This window comes from Danio rerio, chromosome 18, assembly GCF_049306965.1.
Source record: "Danio rerio strain Tuebingen ecotype United States chromosome 18, GRCz12tu, whole genome shotgun sequence".
NCBI lineage: Eukaryota > Metazoa > Chordata > Actinopteri > Cypriniformes > Danionidae > Danio > Danio rerio.
The window spans coordinates 40,023,593-40,037,884 of record NC_133193.1 but is presented as its reverse complement, the minus strand read 5'-3'; the positions used below and the strand labels follow the sequence as shown (position 1 = coordinate 40,037,884).

At 37.3% G+C, this 14,292-nt stretch overlaps 1 protein-coding gene across 7 annotated transcripts in view; it reads right to left on the bottom strand.

Moving 5' to 3' along the window:
- Positions 1 to 14,292, bottom strand: part of sipa1l3 (signal-induced proliferation-associated 1 like 3) — a 189,158-nt gene that overhangs the window by 89,810 nt on the left and 85,056 nt on the right. For all 7 annotated transcript variants that reach the window (XR_012394069.1, XR_012394071.1, XR_012394070.1 and 4 more), the window contains one exon: positions 12,181 to 12,280. The gene's annotated coding sequence lies outside the window, so the exon portion shown is untranslated. The remainder of the gene's footprint in view (positions 1 to 12,180; positions 12,281 to 14,292) is intronic.

Here is a 14,292-nt window from a genome sequence, read left to right as displayed (position 1 = left end):
TTATAATGTTAGATCAACTGGGATGATTCTGCAGTGGTAGTGCCTCTCCATAAAATCTAATAAACTATGTGTTAAATTGGCGGGGTCCCCAGACACATTTTCGTTGTGATTTGTGCCACTTGCAGCGCGTTTCTGTATTTGGCATGTGTTGTGAGTATATTCATGCACATGTTTAGTCAGAAATGTATGAATTAATGCTTACTATTTGCATCTCCATAAAATCTAATAAACAATCTATAATTCTATAATCTATATTTTGAAGTGCCCAACACATTTTTGTTGTTGTTTGTGCTACTTGCAGTGCATTTCTGTATTTGCATGTGTTGTGAGTATTTTCATGCGCAACAATCAAAAAGATACAATTAAAATAATGGTGTTTTATCATTTCCCGAGTTTAACAGTATACAGTGCACTAACTGAATGATAAAAATATAACTAATTCATTAAAATAATCATAGATTAGTTCAGATATTTTTTTTTAAAGCACAATAAAACAACAGTTGTTGACCAATTGCGCTAAACAAACAAAAAAACAAATTAGCAAAAATAGACAGCCACAAATAAAACAACATAGAATACATCCAACACGCCACACAGCATCAACGATAAATTATAAGACACCAGATAGGTACAATAGGATCAATTGTCTCCCAATTTAAAAGCTCTTTCAAGGAGGTGTAGTTTAAGTTTCCCTCTGAACAGAAATTCATTGGAAATTGTTCTAATAGACATTGGTAACCTGTTCCACATTTTAGGACCTACTACTAAAGCTCAATCTCCTTTTTTTCAGTTTGTATCTGGGAACAACTAGCATTATCTGGTTCGATGACCTTAAACATCTGCCAGATATTTTACAGTGATAAGATTAGACAGATAAGTCGGAGCTAGGCCATTTAAAACCTTAAAAACAAACATTAAAATTTGAAACTCAATTCTAAAACATATCAGCAACCATTTTAGGGAGCACAGGATAGGGGTAAAGTAGCTAAACCTTCGAGCGCCAGTAAGCAGCCTAGCGTTTATCCATTTAGAATTGGCCAATACCCACATAAATTGAGTTACAGTAGTCGAAGTGTGATGATATGACCTGGAATAATCTCTTAAATTCTGCTGAGTTAAAAAGCCTTTTACTTTAGCAAGTCAAGGTCACCAATGTACAATTTCTTATACCAGAATGTTTTTAAACTAATATACAATCAAAGACATCAAAACACATGCAAATAATAAATTATAACACAAACTTAACATTGCATGTTCTACGATGCGACTTGCGAATGATCCAGCCTGATCTCACAAGGAAGCGTAAGAATTTTACGTTTTGTCAGTTTAGTGGCTAATTAGTACAAATTCGTAATTGTACGATTTTAAAAACGAGGCGTGGAACCCAACCCCAACCCTAATCCCAACCGTCACTGGGAGATAAGCAAATCATACTAAATTGTACGAATTCATATGAATTAGCCACTAAATCAAAAATTTACGAATTGGCGTGAGATTGCGTTGGAATGATCACATTGCGATAACGATGCTGAAGCGATGTATTGTGCAGCCTTAGTATAATGCTTCCTCCGTGCACTAACTCTAAAATATTAACTATTTTTAATGTACAGTAATGTCAAGTTTATCTGCAGGCAATCAATTCACAGTGATGATTTTTCACAAAACATTTTCAAAGTCCCAACTTCAATACAATCCAGTCTGAGCTACAAACGCATTCTTTCATTACAAGTGATTCATGTAGTTATTCACTGTTTGCTCTCAGCTATGCCATTGGCAACAGTCACTGAGTTCGAATGCACTGTGAGGAACGGCCACAGAGCTGCACTGACGGTGGCTTTTTGTTTCAGAGAATCTACAAGCAGTTCAAGGCGAGTCTGAGTAAAACGCTTCAACCCTAGTTTTAGGCTAATGCCAATTTATCCCAACATACGAAAGAATTGTTCAAAATAACAGCTACAGAAATACAAGAAAAATAAGCCGTTTCTCTTAAATTTAATGTATCGTTTTTTTTCTGTTCGGGAGAACTGGGAAAAGCAAGTATGAACTGTGTGAATGAGTGTGAGTGTGCAGACACTTTAACACACTCCTGGGAAACAAGCCGATGCCGAGTGCCAGAACTAAAAGACTTCAAACTGTTTTTAATTGCTCACATAGTAATTAGCTCAGATTCTGCTAGTTCAAACAGAGACCACACAAACACACACACAGACAGACACACACACACAATGTCAGTTTTGGTGGTTTATGAGGACTTTACATGGGTGTAATGTACTTTTTACTGTAAGGTACACTTATTTTATGGCCTTACCCCACCCCTACCCAAAAACCCAACCCTTACCCCCCATTCACATGGGGCGTCAGCGTCAACACTTCCCGTTCACTTTGAATGGGTGACAAACTGCATTGTGGATTCGTCGGTGCAGCTTCAGAGGCGTTGCTCGCTGCAGAAGTTGGGACTTGCTTAACTTTTTAAGAGTCGACAGAAGCGTCAGCCTATCAGATCGCTGTATGCAAATGCACCAGCTCAGACACTGACAGTGGCCTTTTGCTGACTAATTCGCTGGTATGACGATTGCATCAGCCCCAACTTTAGACACGCCCTCTGTCAAGCGTTGACGCTGAAGCCCCGTGTGAATAAGGCATTAAAGGAAACCTGGTAAATTTTGAATTTCAAAAGACATGATTGAGTATTGAATTATGAGGACACGTCCTCATAAACCTTGTAAATTAACAAAACCAGTCACTCACATATACACGCGAATGAATGATATGAATCTGTTGTGATATAAATGGTTTATAGTGAATATGAGTAATTTAGATTGATGGGGACAATTTTGTATGGAGATCGCATCTGTATTAAATATAATAAACAAATCACAGGCATAATTAATACAATAGAACAAAGATACAAATGAAATAAACAGACCTTTACGGTTTAATGTGGAGTATTCATTCTAGAGCTGCACATTATATGGTTTCAGCATTGATATCACAATGTACGCATACGCAATAGTCACATCACAGGATCTGCAAAGTCGAACTAATATTATAACTGACCAGTAGCCACATTTGAAAACACTCATAATGAGTTATTGCAACGTTTAACCATAAAGTTACCAAAGAATTTATCATTTATATGTGTATTTATACAACAATTCTGTGTTGCCTGTCTAGTTCCTGAATCTGATTGGCTGATAGCCGTGCGATATTCTGCAATAACAGCTCTCGTACCGCCTCTTCACCCTTCACCCTTGTGTAATACTTCGCCTACATACAGTGACAAGCACAAGACACTAGAGTTTGACAAATATTGCAGCTGTTGGACAACACAATGTTTTTAGTAAACCATAAACTCATTGCATCAACTAGCGGTATGATAGATGAATGTGCTCCACGCAGGTTTTTGCATCTATTTTGCATCTTATATACACTATGAACAGCAGCTACGCTAATTATTCTCTTTTTTCTCTATTACCACCTGGGAATACTCATCCCGAGGCCTTCAGACTATGCAGCGCCACAGATTCGATTCAAAGCCAGCGATGTGATGATCCTAAGGTTTCCCAGATCCTGGACCAGGCCGTATCCTGAGCAGCTGCTGTGGTGGTCATGAAGGAGCGGAGAACATGAGACTGAATTATGCAATTATATATAAGGATAGTGCCTTTTTAAAAATTTTTATCATTTCAGAGAATTAGATTGAGTGCATCGATCATTATTAGCATGTCTGAGCAAACCAAAGAAAGTGATGGTTGACGTTCCGCGACAAAATGGCGACAGAGACTGCATAATAAGTCCTTAGGGGAGAAAAACAGAATTTTTTCAGCGCAAATTTCAAACTAGCTGAACAAATCATTATTAATTAGTAATTTTGTAGTGCTGTATTTATACCACAGAAACTGGTAGTGTTTGCTCTGACATTTTACTGGTTAATTATAGTGAAATCCTTATTGCAACAGAAAAATACTGGGAAATCTGTGTAGACTGATGACATTTCATGTCGTTTAGCCTTATAATGCTAAAATGGGAGCAAAAATTACCTGTTTTGTTGTTAATTTAAACAGTACGCTAGAGAATAATTTAAATACACACTCGTACCAGTGTGATATGCCTGTATATCATCACTGATGGGACACTAAGGCCCTCGGCTTGCAGCCTTGAGCCAACGCACGCCTCCCACCAGTGCCGATATACAGCCATATTGCACTGCTACTTGTGTGATATTGCTCATTTATCAGTCTGTTTAAAATATTAAGGTATAAGAAAAAACTTATCTAACTTTAAGAAAGACAATGTTTTTGTATACATATGATGAAGACTATAGTGTTATTTTACATCTGATAATTAAATTTGTGTCTTAAATATTGCTTGACTTCCAGAAAATCAGAAATCACTGTATATTTTTTCTGTACTGTATTTTTGTTTGACTGTATTTCTGAATGTTTGTGATTGGTCTATTATATTTTATGTAGATGCACTCACTCACAAAATTAGCCCAATGTACAGAAAATTATGAATTATTTCCAAATAGATATATTCATTTCAACAGGTGAAATTATATATTCATTATCTCAATATATATTGTACAAAAATCAAATATTGCAATGTCAGATTTTTCCAAATCGTGCAGCCCTAATTCAAACAGAAATTTAATAATCAAATATTAAACAACCCTCTATAGTTTTCACTGAATAAATGATTTAATACGATTATTCCGTGTTAACTCTACAAAATGTAGTTTTTGTTCTGCCCAAATGATTTAATTTCACTTGAAATCAATTAAAACACTTCACATTAGGGTTCAAACTTTTCAATGTTTTGAAATGTGGTCTCTTTATTATAATCCCAACTCGACATAGCAAATTGCAGACATTGCAAAGTGACGTGACTATTGCAGATTCGCACATTGTGAAAATAATATATTGCTCCTATACCAGTACATAACATCTGGGCTAACATGGGTCTCATGATTGCTTCATCAGAGACGAAAGCCAGGGCCTGGAGTTGGTTTGTGTACCCTGGGGATTTAAATCACACTTGCTCTTCTCGAACATGCAAGCGCAGCCTGTAGCCAGTGACTCAGTATATACCTGCCACCGGCTGCCAGGACAGGATCTGTCAATCACAACACAGCTTGCCTTCGCCGTCGATTTCCTGTCACTTTGTTTTTGGGGTGTCAGACATGGACCCCCTGGCGGTAGCAGCTGGCCAGTGTGTGTTTAAAAAGGAAAGACGTGCAATGGAGGGTAGGGGCCATGTGTTTGATCTGCCCTATAGGGTTTACTGGACTGTGTGTGGAGGACAGGGAAACACTTGTGACGGAGGAAATGAAAGGTGAGGGTCAGGGTGTTGAGAGGAAGGTTGTTACTGTTTCATGAGACTGTGTTTAGGCCTGTCGTTTGCTTGGTGTGTGCAGGCAGGGGCTGGCTATAATCCTTTAATTCACTAAGATAAGTGCTGAAGGTCAAAGGTGGATAAAATCCATTCTAGGAGTGAAAGCTAATCAATAACGCTGAGAAAACGCATGCAAATCTGAATTTTAGATTAGAGCTTGTTTGTGCACGTGCCTTGAGGTAGGAGTTAGCAGAACACGCACACACATGCACGCTCTGCATTTTCACAAAATTGACTGGTCAGTTCGCTGACTAAATTACTAGTCAGCCTAAAAGTACAGTGGTTTTGGAGATGGGGCAATTTATTTTATTCGGTTAAAAGCTACAAAAAGCATTTTGGGAACAAATAAAAATGCTGATGAATCTTGAACAATGATTAATAATAGCTCATTTTCACTGAACAGTACAATTCAGTACAATAGAGTATGGTTCGAAATGGGGGTCACCCTAAGACTGAGCAATATGGCAATATATATTAAGTTGAACAAAATAAAAATACTAACGTTTCATATAACGCTCTATTGTTTATACACTTTGAAAACAACCTATAGAATCTACCCAATAAAGTTGAATCAACAATGTGCACTCACTTCTCTAGGGTACATTCTATCACAATTATTTGGGTAAATAGTATCTAAATGTAACAGTGGTAACATACCTAAAGAAATCAGGTAAGATCTAACTAATAATTCTCATTACTAATTACTTATAAAATTGAGTAACATTTACTCTACTTTTAGCAACAACAGTTCTTCTACTACCTTAATACTAATATAATTAGCCGATACAAATTATTACCAAATACTTATTTGGTGAAGGGTAAGTTTAGTAAAAAAATATCAAGACACAGGAAATTCTATTAATTGGATTTTTATAGAACAAATAATATAATTTTTTTAAACTATTAATAAAGAGATGCATTTCAAGCAAAATACAGTGTTAGAGTGTTATAATACATGACAGTTTTACATATTTCTTACATAATCACTAAAAAATAAAGCAAAGTCTAATAATGACAAAACATCATGGTGTCGCAAAAAACATTGTTTATGGTAATACTTTTTCCTAACTTATATGAGTGCAATATTATACACAATTATGGGTAAAGGCTGGTTTATACTTCTGCGTCAAGTGATTGCCGTGACCCGGCATGCATGCTTTGTGAGCTGACGTGCATTATTTAGGCTAGATTATCATTTTATTTAACAAACCAACACAATATCACGGCAACTTGTGTTTTGGTGCTGAAGTGCGGTCTTGTTGAAGTCTTGTTTTGACTTCACCACAAAGGTTATTTGTTATTCTTTATTCCTTTAAATAATGTAGCCTAGCTGTCTTTTTAATGATTATTGAAGGAATTATAATACTTTGTTTCATTGTTCATCTTTATTTACAAGTAGCAGAGTATTTACAGCTAATGTATAGACTATTTCTGTCCATTCGTATACTATGGTGTCTGAATGCAGGTGCTGGAGATTAACATCGGTTCAAAGAGCCAGTTTTACTGCAAAAATGCATATGAAAATAGATTAATCGTGCGGCCCTAAACTCTCGTAACCAAACTACTTCCATACTACTGAATTACAGCAGATTCAGTTTTAGGTACTAAACTGTCATTGGAGACTGACATGCTGCTTTTGCCCTCAGACAAGTGTTGTGGCAATAATGCATTTTATTTATCATGTAAAAATGTACATTGGCATTATAGTGGACAGTGTGATGGCATACCCCTTGTCCAGAGCCATCTGTAAGTCATATTCATGCCACCAAATAATATCAGGAGCCCAGTGGGTTACTAGGAAAGACCCAATTGTGCCATCTGGCTGGCATGCGGTCAAATAGTGCACAGGTGTTCTGCTGGTTTGTGAATGTGACAGCAAGAGCAATATTACAAGTGTAATTTGAGTATTTAAGCACATGGATGAAAACCAACAGGATTAGTCGACTTTTTTTTTTTTTACTAAATAAGGGCAACATATATTCAAAATGTGCCTGATGTCATAAAACCGAATGCTGATCCATTTTTATTCAACACTTGATCACATCTGTTTAGACAACATGGAAGAATTTACACCGGATTTGGCTTGAGAACCAATCACGAGTTGAAATAATCCAGAAAACAAAAAGCAAAACTAGAGGAGGAGGAAGTGAACTCTGCCCGGGGGCAACAAAACTCGAAACACCAGTTTGTCCTCGGGGCTCCTAAACCCAGCAATGCAAACACACGCATAGACACGCTTTGTTCAGGTCACTGAGAGATGAGCCATTATCACACCACACAAACGCACAACACGGCAGAGGAAAAACAAGTCAGCCCACACACCAGACAAACAAATCAACTATTGAAACAAACAGATGAGGCTGCAGGCCGAAAATCTCCCAGGTGGGGCGTCAGGGAGTGTTATTCTGTCTGTTTCTCTCCTCGACGGTGCTCTTAGACTAACAACAAACAATCCTTATTGTGCAGTTGAAGGAAAAGCTTGTAACGTTTTTACACAAGCTGATCACAGGCCTGTTCAAACATTCAAGATGAACATTCAAATTTAATGCTTATTATAAAACTTTAATGCCTAAAAGACTTTGCAGCTTGTTAGATTTAGAGTCGAATGATGGTCAAAAATATGCATCCAAGTAGTGAGCTCACTAGTGGCCCATCTCCACTGACTGGTACAGTTCGGTACGGGTCCCCTTTTATCAGACTTGCATTTCCACTGCCAATGATACTCTTTTGGTGGCCGTGGTGTATGACAAAGTTTCAGTCGACGTCAATCTAGCTTGAGAAAATGTCAAAGTAAAGCTGTACGGGACGTTCACAAATCATATGAGAAACACTTCTCACAAAACGAATGCTTTATACACATAAATACTTGAGTAGAAATGTTAGACTAATAGAGGTGTGAACCTATACTGGTCTCACGGTTCGGTTCCAATTATTATGCCTTCGATTCGGTTTAATTCGATATCTCGGTGCATCACGGTGCATTGACGATGCTTTCCACATACAGTGTTATATTTTAGGGGGGAGGATATAACAAGCTGTCTGTGTAAACACACAGACACACAGAACCACACTGTCCTCTCATTCAAACACATACACAAACATAGACAGCAGCACCAAACAAACAAACACACACACACACACACACACACACACACACACACACACTTAAGCCCTCGCAACAGGGAGAGCTCGCACTGAGCGGAGCAGAAAAACGGGAAAAAAAAAAACGAAAAAAAGAAGCATTTTTCCGACGGTCCCTTACTGAGAGCTCCTCTTAGCGCGAGCTCTCCCGGTTAAACAAATATTGCGAGGGCTTAAACGGAGCAGTGCTCGTAATGTCGAGCGAAAAAAAAAAAAAAGACAGCTGTGAAACATAACCAGCTATGTCTTTTTGTAGGAAACACACTTCAGATCTTTTTAGGGTAAGAGGTTTTTGAGTTATTGCCGTCTATAACTAAATGTGTGTCAGGAATATTGAAAACAAAACCAACTGAACCACGCTCATTTCTGGCGCCCCCCTGTATATACAGCGCCCTTAGCATTTGCCTATGCTGCCTATGCCACGGGCCGGCCCTGAGTGGGCTGAGTGTTGTAAATACTCGCGCTCACCTCCCTCACGACAGAGCGCATGGGAGATAAATGAAGTCAGTACATAATTACCGGTTATGATTATTACTGAACCCATACCGAATTGTCCGCGTCTGCATCGCGGTGCACCGAAGAAACAATTAATTTTGACACCCCTAATTACTAACCTTTCTATGAACATGATTTGATTATAACTGCAGATCAATGTCAGTGCGAAATAGCCTACTGTAACGTCTGTAATTATATAATATAAATAAATGCAGCATATATGAACACATACAGCCTCTTACAATCTCCGATATGTAAGATATTTCAAATAAATACGCGCATGCGAGCTCTCTCGAGAAAGTAAAACCACTTGCGCTTTAGACAGCCTTGTAAAAACAAAGAGACAAAGGGTGGATTCTGCTCTTCTTCTTGGCTATGTGGCTGTTCATCAAGATGACGACATGGTTTGTTTTAGCGTTCGTGTCATGCTCTGCCTTTTGCTAGCCTTTTGTTTTGCTAAGTACTATTTCGAAAGGGTACCCAAAAAGTGGTACAGTACGGATTCCTTTTTGGTACCTTTTGACAGTGGAAACGGCCATAAAAGCGTACCAAACCGTACCGTATCGTACCATTCACTGAAGACTGGTCAAAGGTTTTAAAGCATGATGCATCTCAATCCAATCATTCCAAAAAGAGAAACATTTCAAACAGAACATTCCTTTACATTTGTGACAAATCAGTCACTGTAAATCAGATTTGTCCAACTAAGCATTCCGACATGCCAAAGATGCTGACAAATGATGTCAAGGGTAAGCCCAAAACTAAGCAAGTGATCTTAAATGTTCCAACATGTCTATGTTGTTTAAAAATGCTGCCTAGGTAGGATGTCAGCTAACTACATTGAGTGTTGGATCATACAGGTCAAATCAAACGTTTCAACATGTATGTAACGCTCAGACTAGCCAAAAAGGAACATCTTCGACGTAGCACAAGTCATCTATGGAGGTCTCATAAGTTTCCAAGCATTTGAGGCCAAAACATTTTAATTTTGTCATAATGTACATTGCAAATCACAATGATTTATTCAAAATTATGTTCTTTCTAACCTCTTCTCCTTTCCAAGAGTACATGCTGCTCTTATTGGTCAGATGGCTTATTCTCTTTTGATTGGTCTACCGTATATAGCGTGTGTCAGAAAAACGTCTGTTATGGGCCTATGTATGTGTCTGTTCCCTTTATCGATCAATCAATTTTCTTACGACCGCCCAGTCGAGTTTTCCACTATTCCCTGGAAATGTCAATCTTCAATACTCTCTGTGATGTCATCACCTTCGCTGACAATCATGAAGGAAGCCCAAAGTTTAAAAGGACACGAGCAGGGAAACTTGTTCTCTTGCTTTTGTCTTGCCTACCTTTTGCTCTGTTTGTGTGTTTTGGTTTGTGTGTGATATTATGATGATGTGAATTTGATTTTGTTCTTGTTTCAGTTTAGATATGCTGGTACCATTTTGTATGTATTTATTTCATGGTCCCTGATCATTAGTTTCTGAATTCCCCAGGGAATCGAGGAGTTTAGACGTCACGTGACATACACCTCACAACACGCAGAAAACTCCACTCTCTAAACACAACAGTTTAGAAGTGAGCACCACTCGCTGGAAATTTTCTACGTATATTTTGGTTAGAGGTGTAGTTTAGACATGGCGTGCTGCAATCGCTCAAGATGTTTTTTTGTTTATTTTCTATAAAGCAGTTTAGAGCATAATTTTCTGCTAGTTTGGGTTTTTTTGTCATAATGCTTTCTTTTATTTTGCACCACTTGAAATCCTCTTTCCTCTAATAACATACTATATTGATTTAATCTTTCTTTTGTGAGATTAAAACTTGTACATAATACAAACATCAGAAACACTTTTTACCAAACTTGCATATTACATTAAAACTGTACAACTACTTTTAAGGAACAATCATTACACAATTGTTTATCAACGGTTTAAATAAAATAAAACGTAACTTTAGAAAGAATAAAAGCAAAAGAAAATTGATCCCACTAGAGATGCACCAAAATTAAAATTATGGGATATAGCCAAACAATGTTGTAATAAATATGTATAATCTTGTTGTGTTTTATTTATTACTTTTAAAATTTTGAAAAAAAGTTGAATCACACCGATTAAAAAAAAAACACAAGCCAATAAATTAGCCACATTTTACTGACAGTAAAAAGGACAGTGGAGGACAGTGAAGGAGTAAAGAGTCATAGAAATGTCCTGTTGGTGGAATATTTGAGAGGAATTTGCTTTTCTTTCATGCATGTTCTGTTAATACTCCACAGAGATGAACATTTTTCAACAAGTAAGCTAATCTTGCACTTAGATCGGCGCTCAAACAAACCTTCATTATGTGGCACAAGCTATTGAAATGAATGGGTTTCATAGAACAGCGCTTTCTGTATCAGATATGAAAGGCACTTGAAGTGACTACAACTGGAGTAAGAGTGAAATATGTACACTGAACACTGCCAAGCAGCACAGTATAACCCTTTATTGGCTTATATTTTTGACAGTTTTTCTCTTTCAGCTCATCCATGTGCATCCATAGATCCACCAGTGTTAGTCTCTTAATAAACTGAGAACAAAAAATAGCAGACAAAAAAAAATTTGGAAATATAAATAGGAATTAATGTGGCAAGCAGGGAAGAAAGGGACCTAGCATCAAATATATTTTTATCATTAAAACAGAGAACCAAAAATAACAGGAATAAAAATTAATTAGGAAGTATCAATAGGAATTAAAGCTGCAAGCAGCAATGAAAGGGACCTCACACTAAATGCATTTCTATCATCAAGACAGAGAACAAAAAAATAACAGAATAAAAAAATTTAATTCAGATATATCAATAGGAATAAAATAAAAAACAGGGCTCTACAGTACAAACATTTCAATTTCAACATCACAAGTCTATGACAATGTTCAAAAATGATGCTTGGGTAATGCCTACACTCACTATGTTGTGGGGTTAAATCAGACAATGTACGTTTTGATTTAATATGTTTAAGACACTCAGAAAAGCAATCAAAATCAAAATCTGAAACCAAACACTCAACACATCAGATGTCTCAACATGTAGTGAGCTCACTAGGCAAAACAGAAATGTAACGCAACAATGTGAATTCCCACTTCTAAGTGATGAGTAAATAAACATTTTACCTGAGAAATTATGTAAAGTCCCAGTTCACAGGAGGCCATGAGCTCCAGGTCATCCAGTTCCTTTTGTGGGCATCACCAAGCTGTCAGAAATCAGTGTGATCTGTCAAAAAGAACAGAGTGAGATGTCAGCATTATTACTAATACCTGCTACTACAGAAACACCAAAAAAGCAAGCTATTGTTACATGCTATACTTTTGTGTAAAGCTGCACACTAAAGTTTCAGCGTTGATATCGCAATGTGCACATCTGCAAGTCACATCGCAAGTTATGCCAAGATATGTTGAATTACACAATAGTTCAGGGGTGGCCAACCCTGTTCCTGGAGAGGCATCTTCCTGCAGATTTCAGTTGCTACCCATATCAAACACACCACGTGATAATTACAGGCAGGTGTGTTTGATACAGGGTTGGCCACCCCTGCAGTAGTTGATCAGGAGCTACAGAACATACTGTATGTGATTTGCAGAGTCACTGCTATATTACTGTCACTGCTAACCATGATAGAGTGAAGCTTTACCATTTGCATGTTTTTAAAGCCTGTGATTGAGCATTTGAAGAGAGTTTAGAAGCCCAAAAAAAGATTAAGTTTGAAGGTTTATTTTATGATTTAGGCAGAATTGTTATGATTTGTGCAACAAAAAAAGCTTTTTCTTTTTTAAAATTTATGCCTACATTTCAAAGTGAAAACATGACTATTTTACTTGTTTTAAGAAGTGCTTGTTTCAAGAAGAAACTTAATTTTTACTTATTTCGTCTAAAGGCAAAAACAAAACAATATTTGTACTTTATCTAAGACTTTTTAGATATTTAGACTAAAAACAAGACAAAAATGATTTTTTTTTGCTTTGTGATTATTCATTTCTTTTCCCTAAATACTGTTAGACTTCCCCCCAAAAAACTCCCTATTCAAACCAAATTGTGAAACTATATTCATATTGCAATATTTATCACAAATAAATTTCGCAATGTCAGATTTTTCCAATACTGTGCAGCCTTACTTGCATGTTTGTCAGAAAGTGATTTTGCATATCAGAAAGAGAAACACTACAGTAAAAGATCATGACATGGCATACAGGTAAAGTCAAAACTATTAGCTCTCCTCTGAAATCTGTGTTCTTAAACTGATCAAAGAAATTTTCACAATATTTCCTATAATATTTTTTCTTCTAAGTCTTATTTCATTTAGTTTGGCTGTAATTAAAGCATCTTTAGGTCAATTTTAAGGTCCATATTATTAGTACCCTTAAGAATTAAGATTGGCACCCTTGTCTACAGAACAGACTATTGTCCAATAACTTGTCTATTTATATATACATTAGGGGTTTTTTCGCCTTTATTATAGGACAGCAGAGATGGGACAGCAATACATGAGGAGCAGAGAGGGGGGCAAGGATCAGCAAAGGACCTTGAGCCAGGAATCGAACTTGGGTCGCCATAAGCACCTCAGTGCTATATGTCTGTGCACTTTACCACTAGGCTATTAACACCGGCTAACTTGCCTAGTTAACCTAAAAACAGACTTAAGTCTTTAAACTGCACTTTAAGCTTAAGAATTAAGATTCTGTAACCATGGTAAAGGCAACACAGTGGCTTAGTGATTGGCACTCTTAGCTAATAGCAAGAAGGTCACTGGTTTTAGTCCCAGCTAGGTCAGTTGGCATTGTGTGGAGTTTGCATGTGTTTCCCGTGTTCGCATAGGTTTCCTTCGTGTACTCTAGCTTCCACCACCGTCCAAAGACAAGCACTATAAGTGAATTAAATAAAAATAAAATGGGTTGTAGTGTATGAGTGTGTGTTTGTTTGTAAATGCGAGAGTGTGTGGGTGTTTCCCAATACTGGGTTGCAGATGGGAGGGCATCCGCTGTGTAAAACGTACGCTGGAATATAGTTGACGATGATTGCTGGTTCATCTCTGAAATAGAGATTAAAGGCTGATTTTTACTTTTGCGTTGAGTGATCAGCGTGACCCAAGGCGCCTTCCTTGCGCGTAGTTGTGTATCTATACTTCTGTGTGCTGTTTGTGTTGCTCTGCAATAAAACTCCGAAACGCTAGCAGGCAGTAGGTTTTTATGTTCCTCTGGGTCGAGTTTCCTCACAGGTGTTTGGCTTAA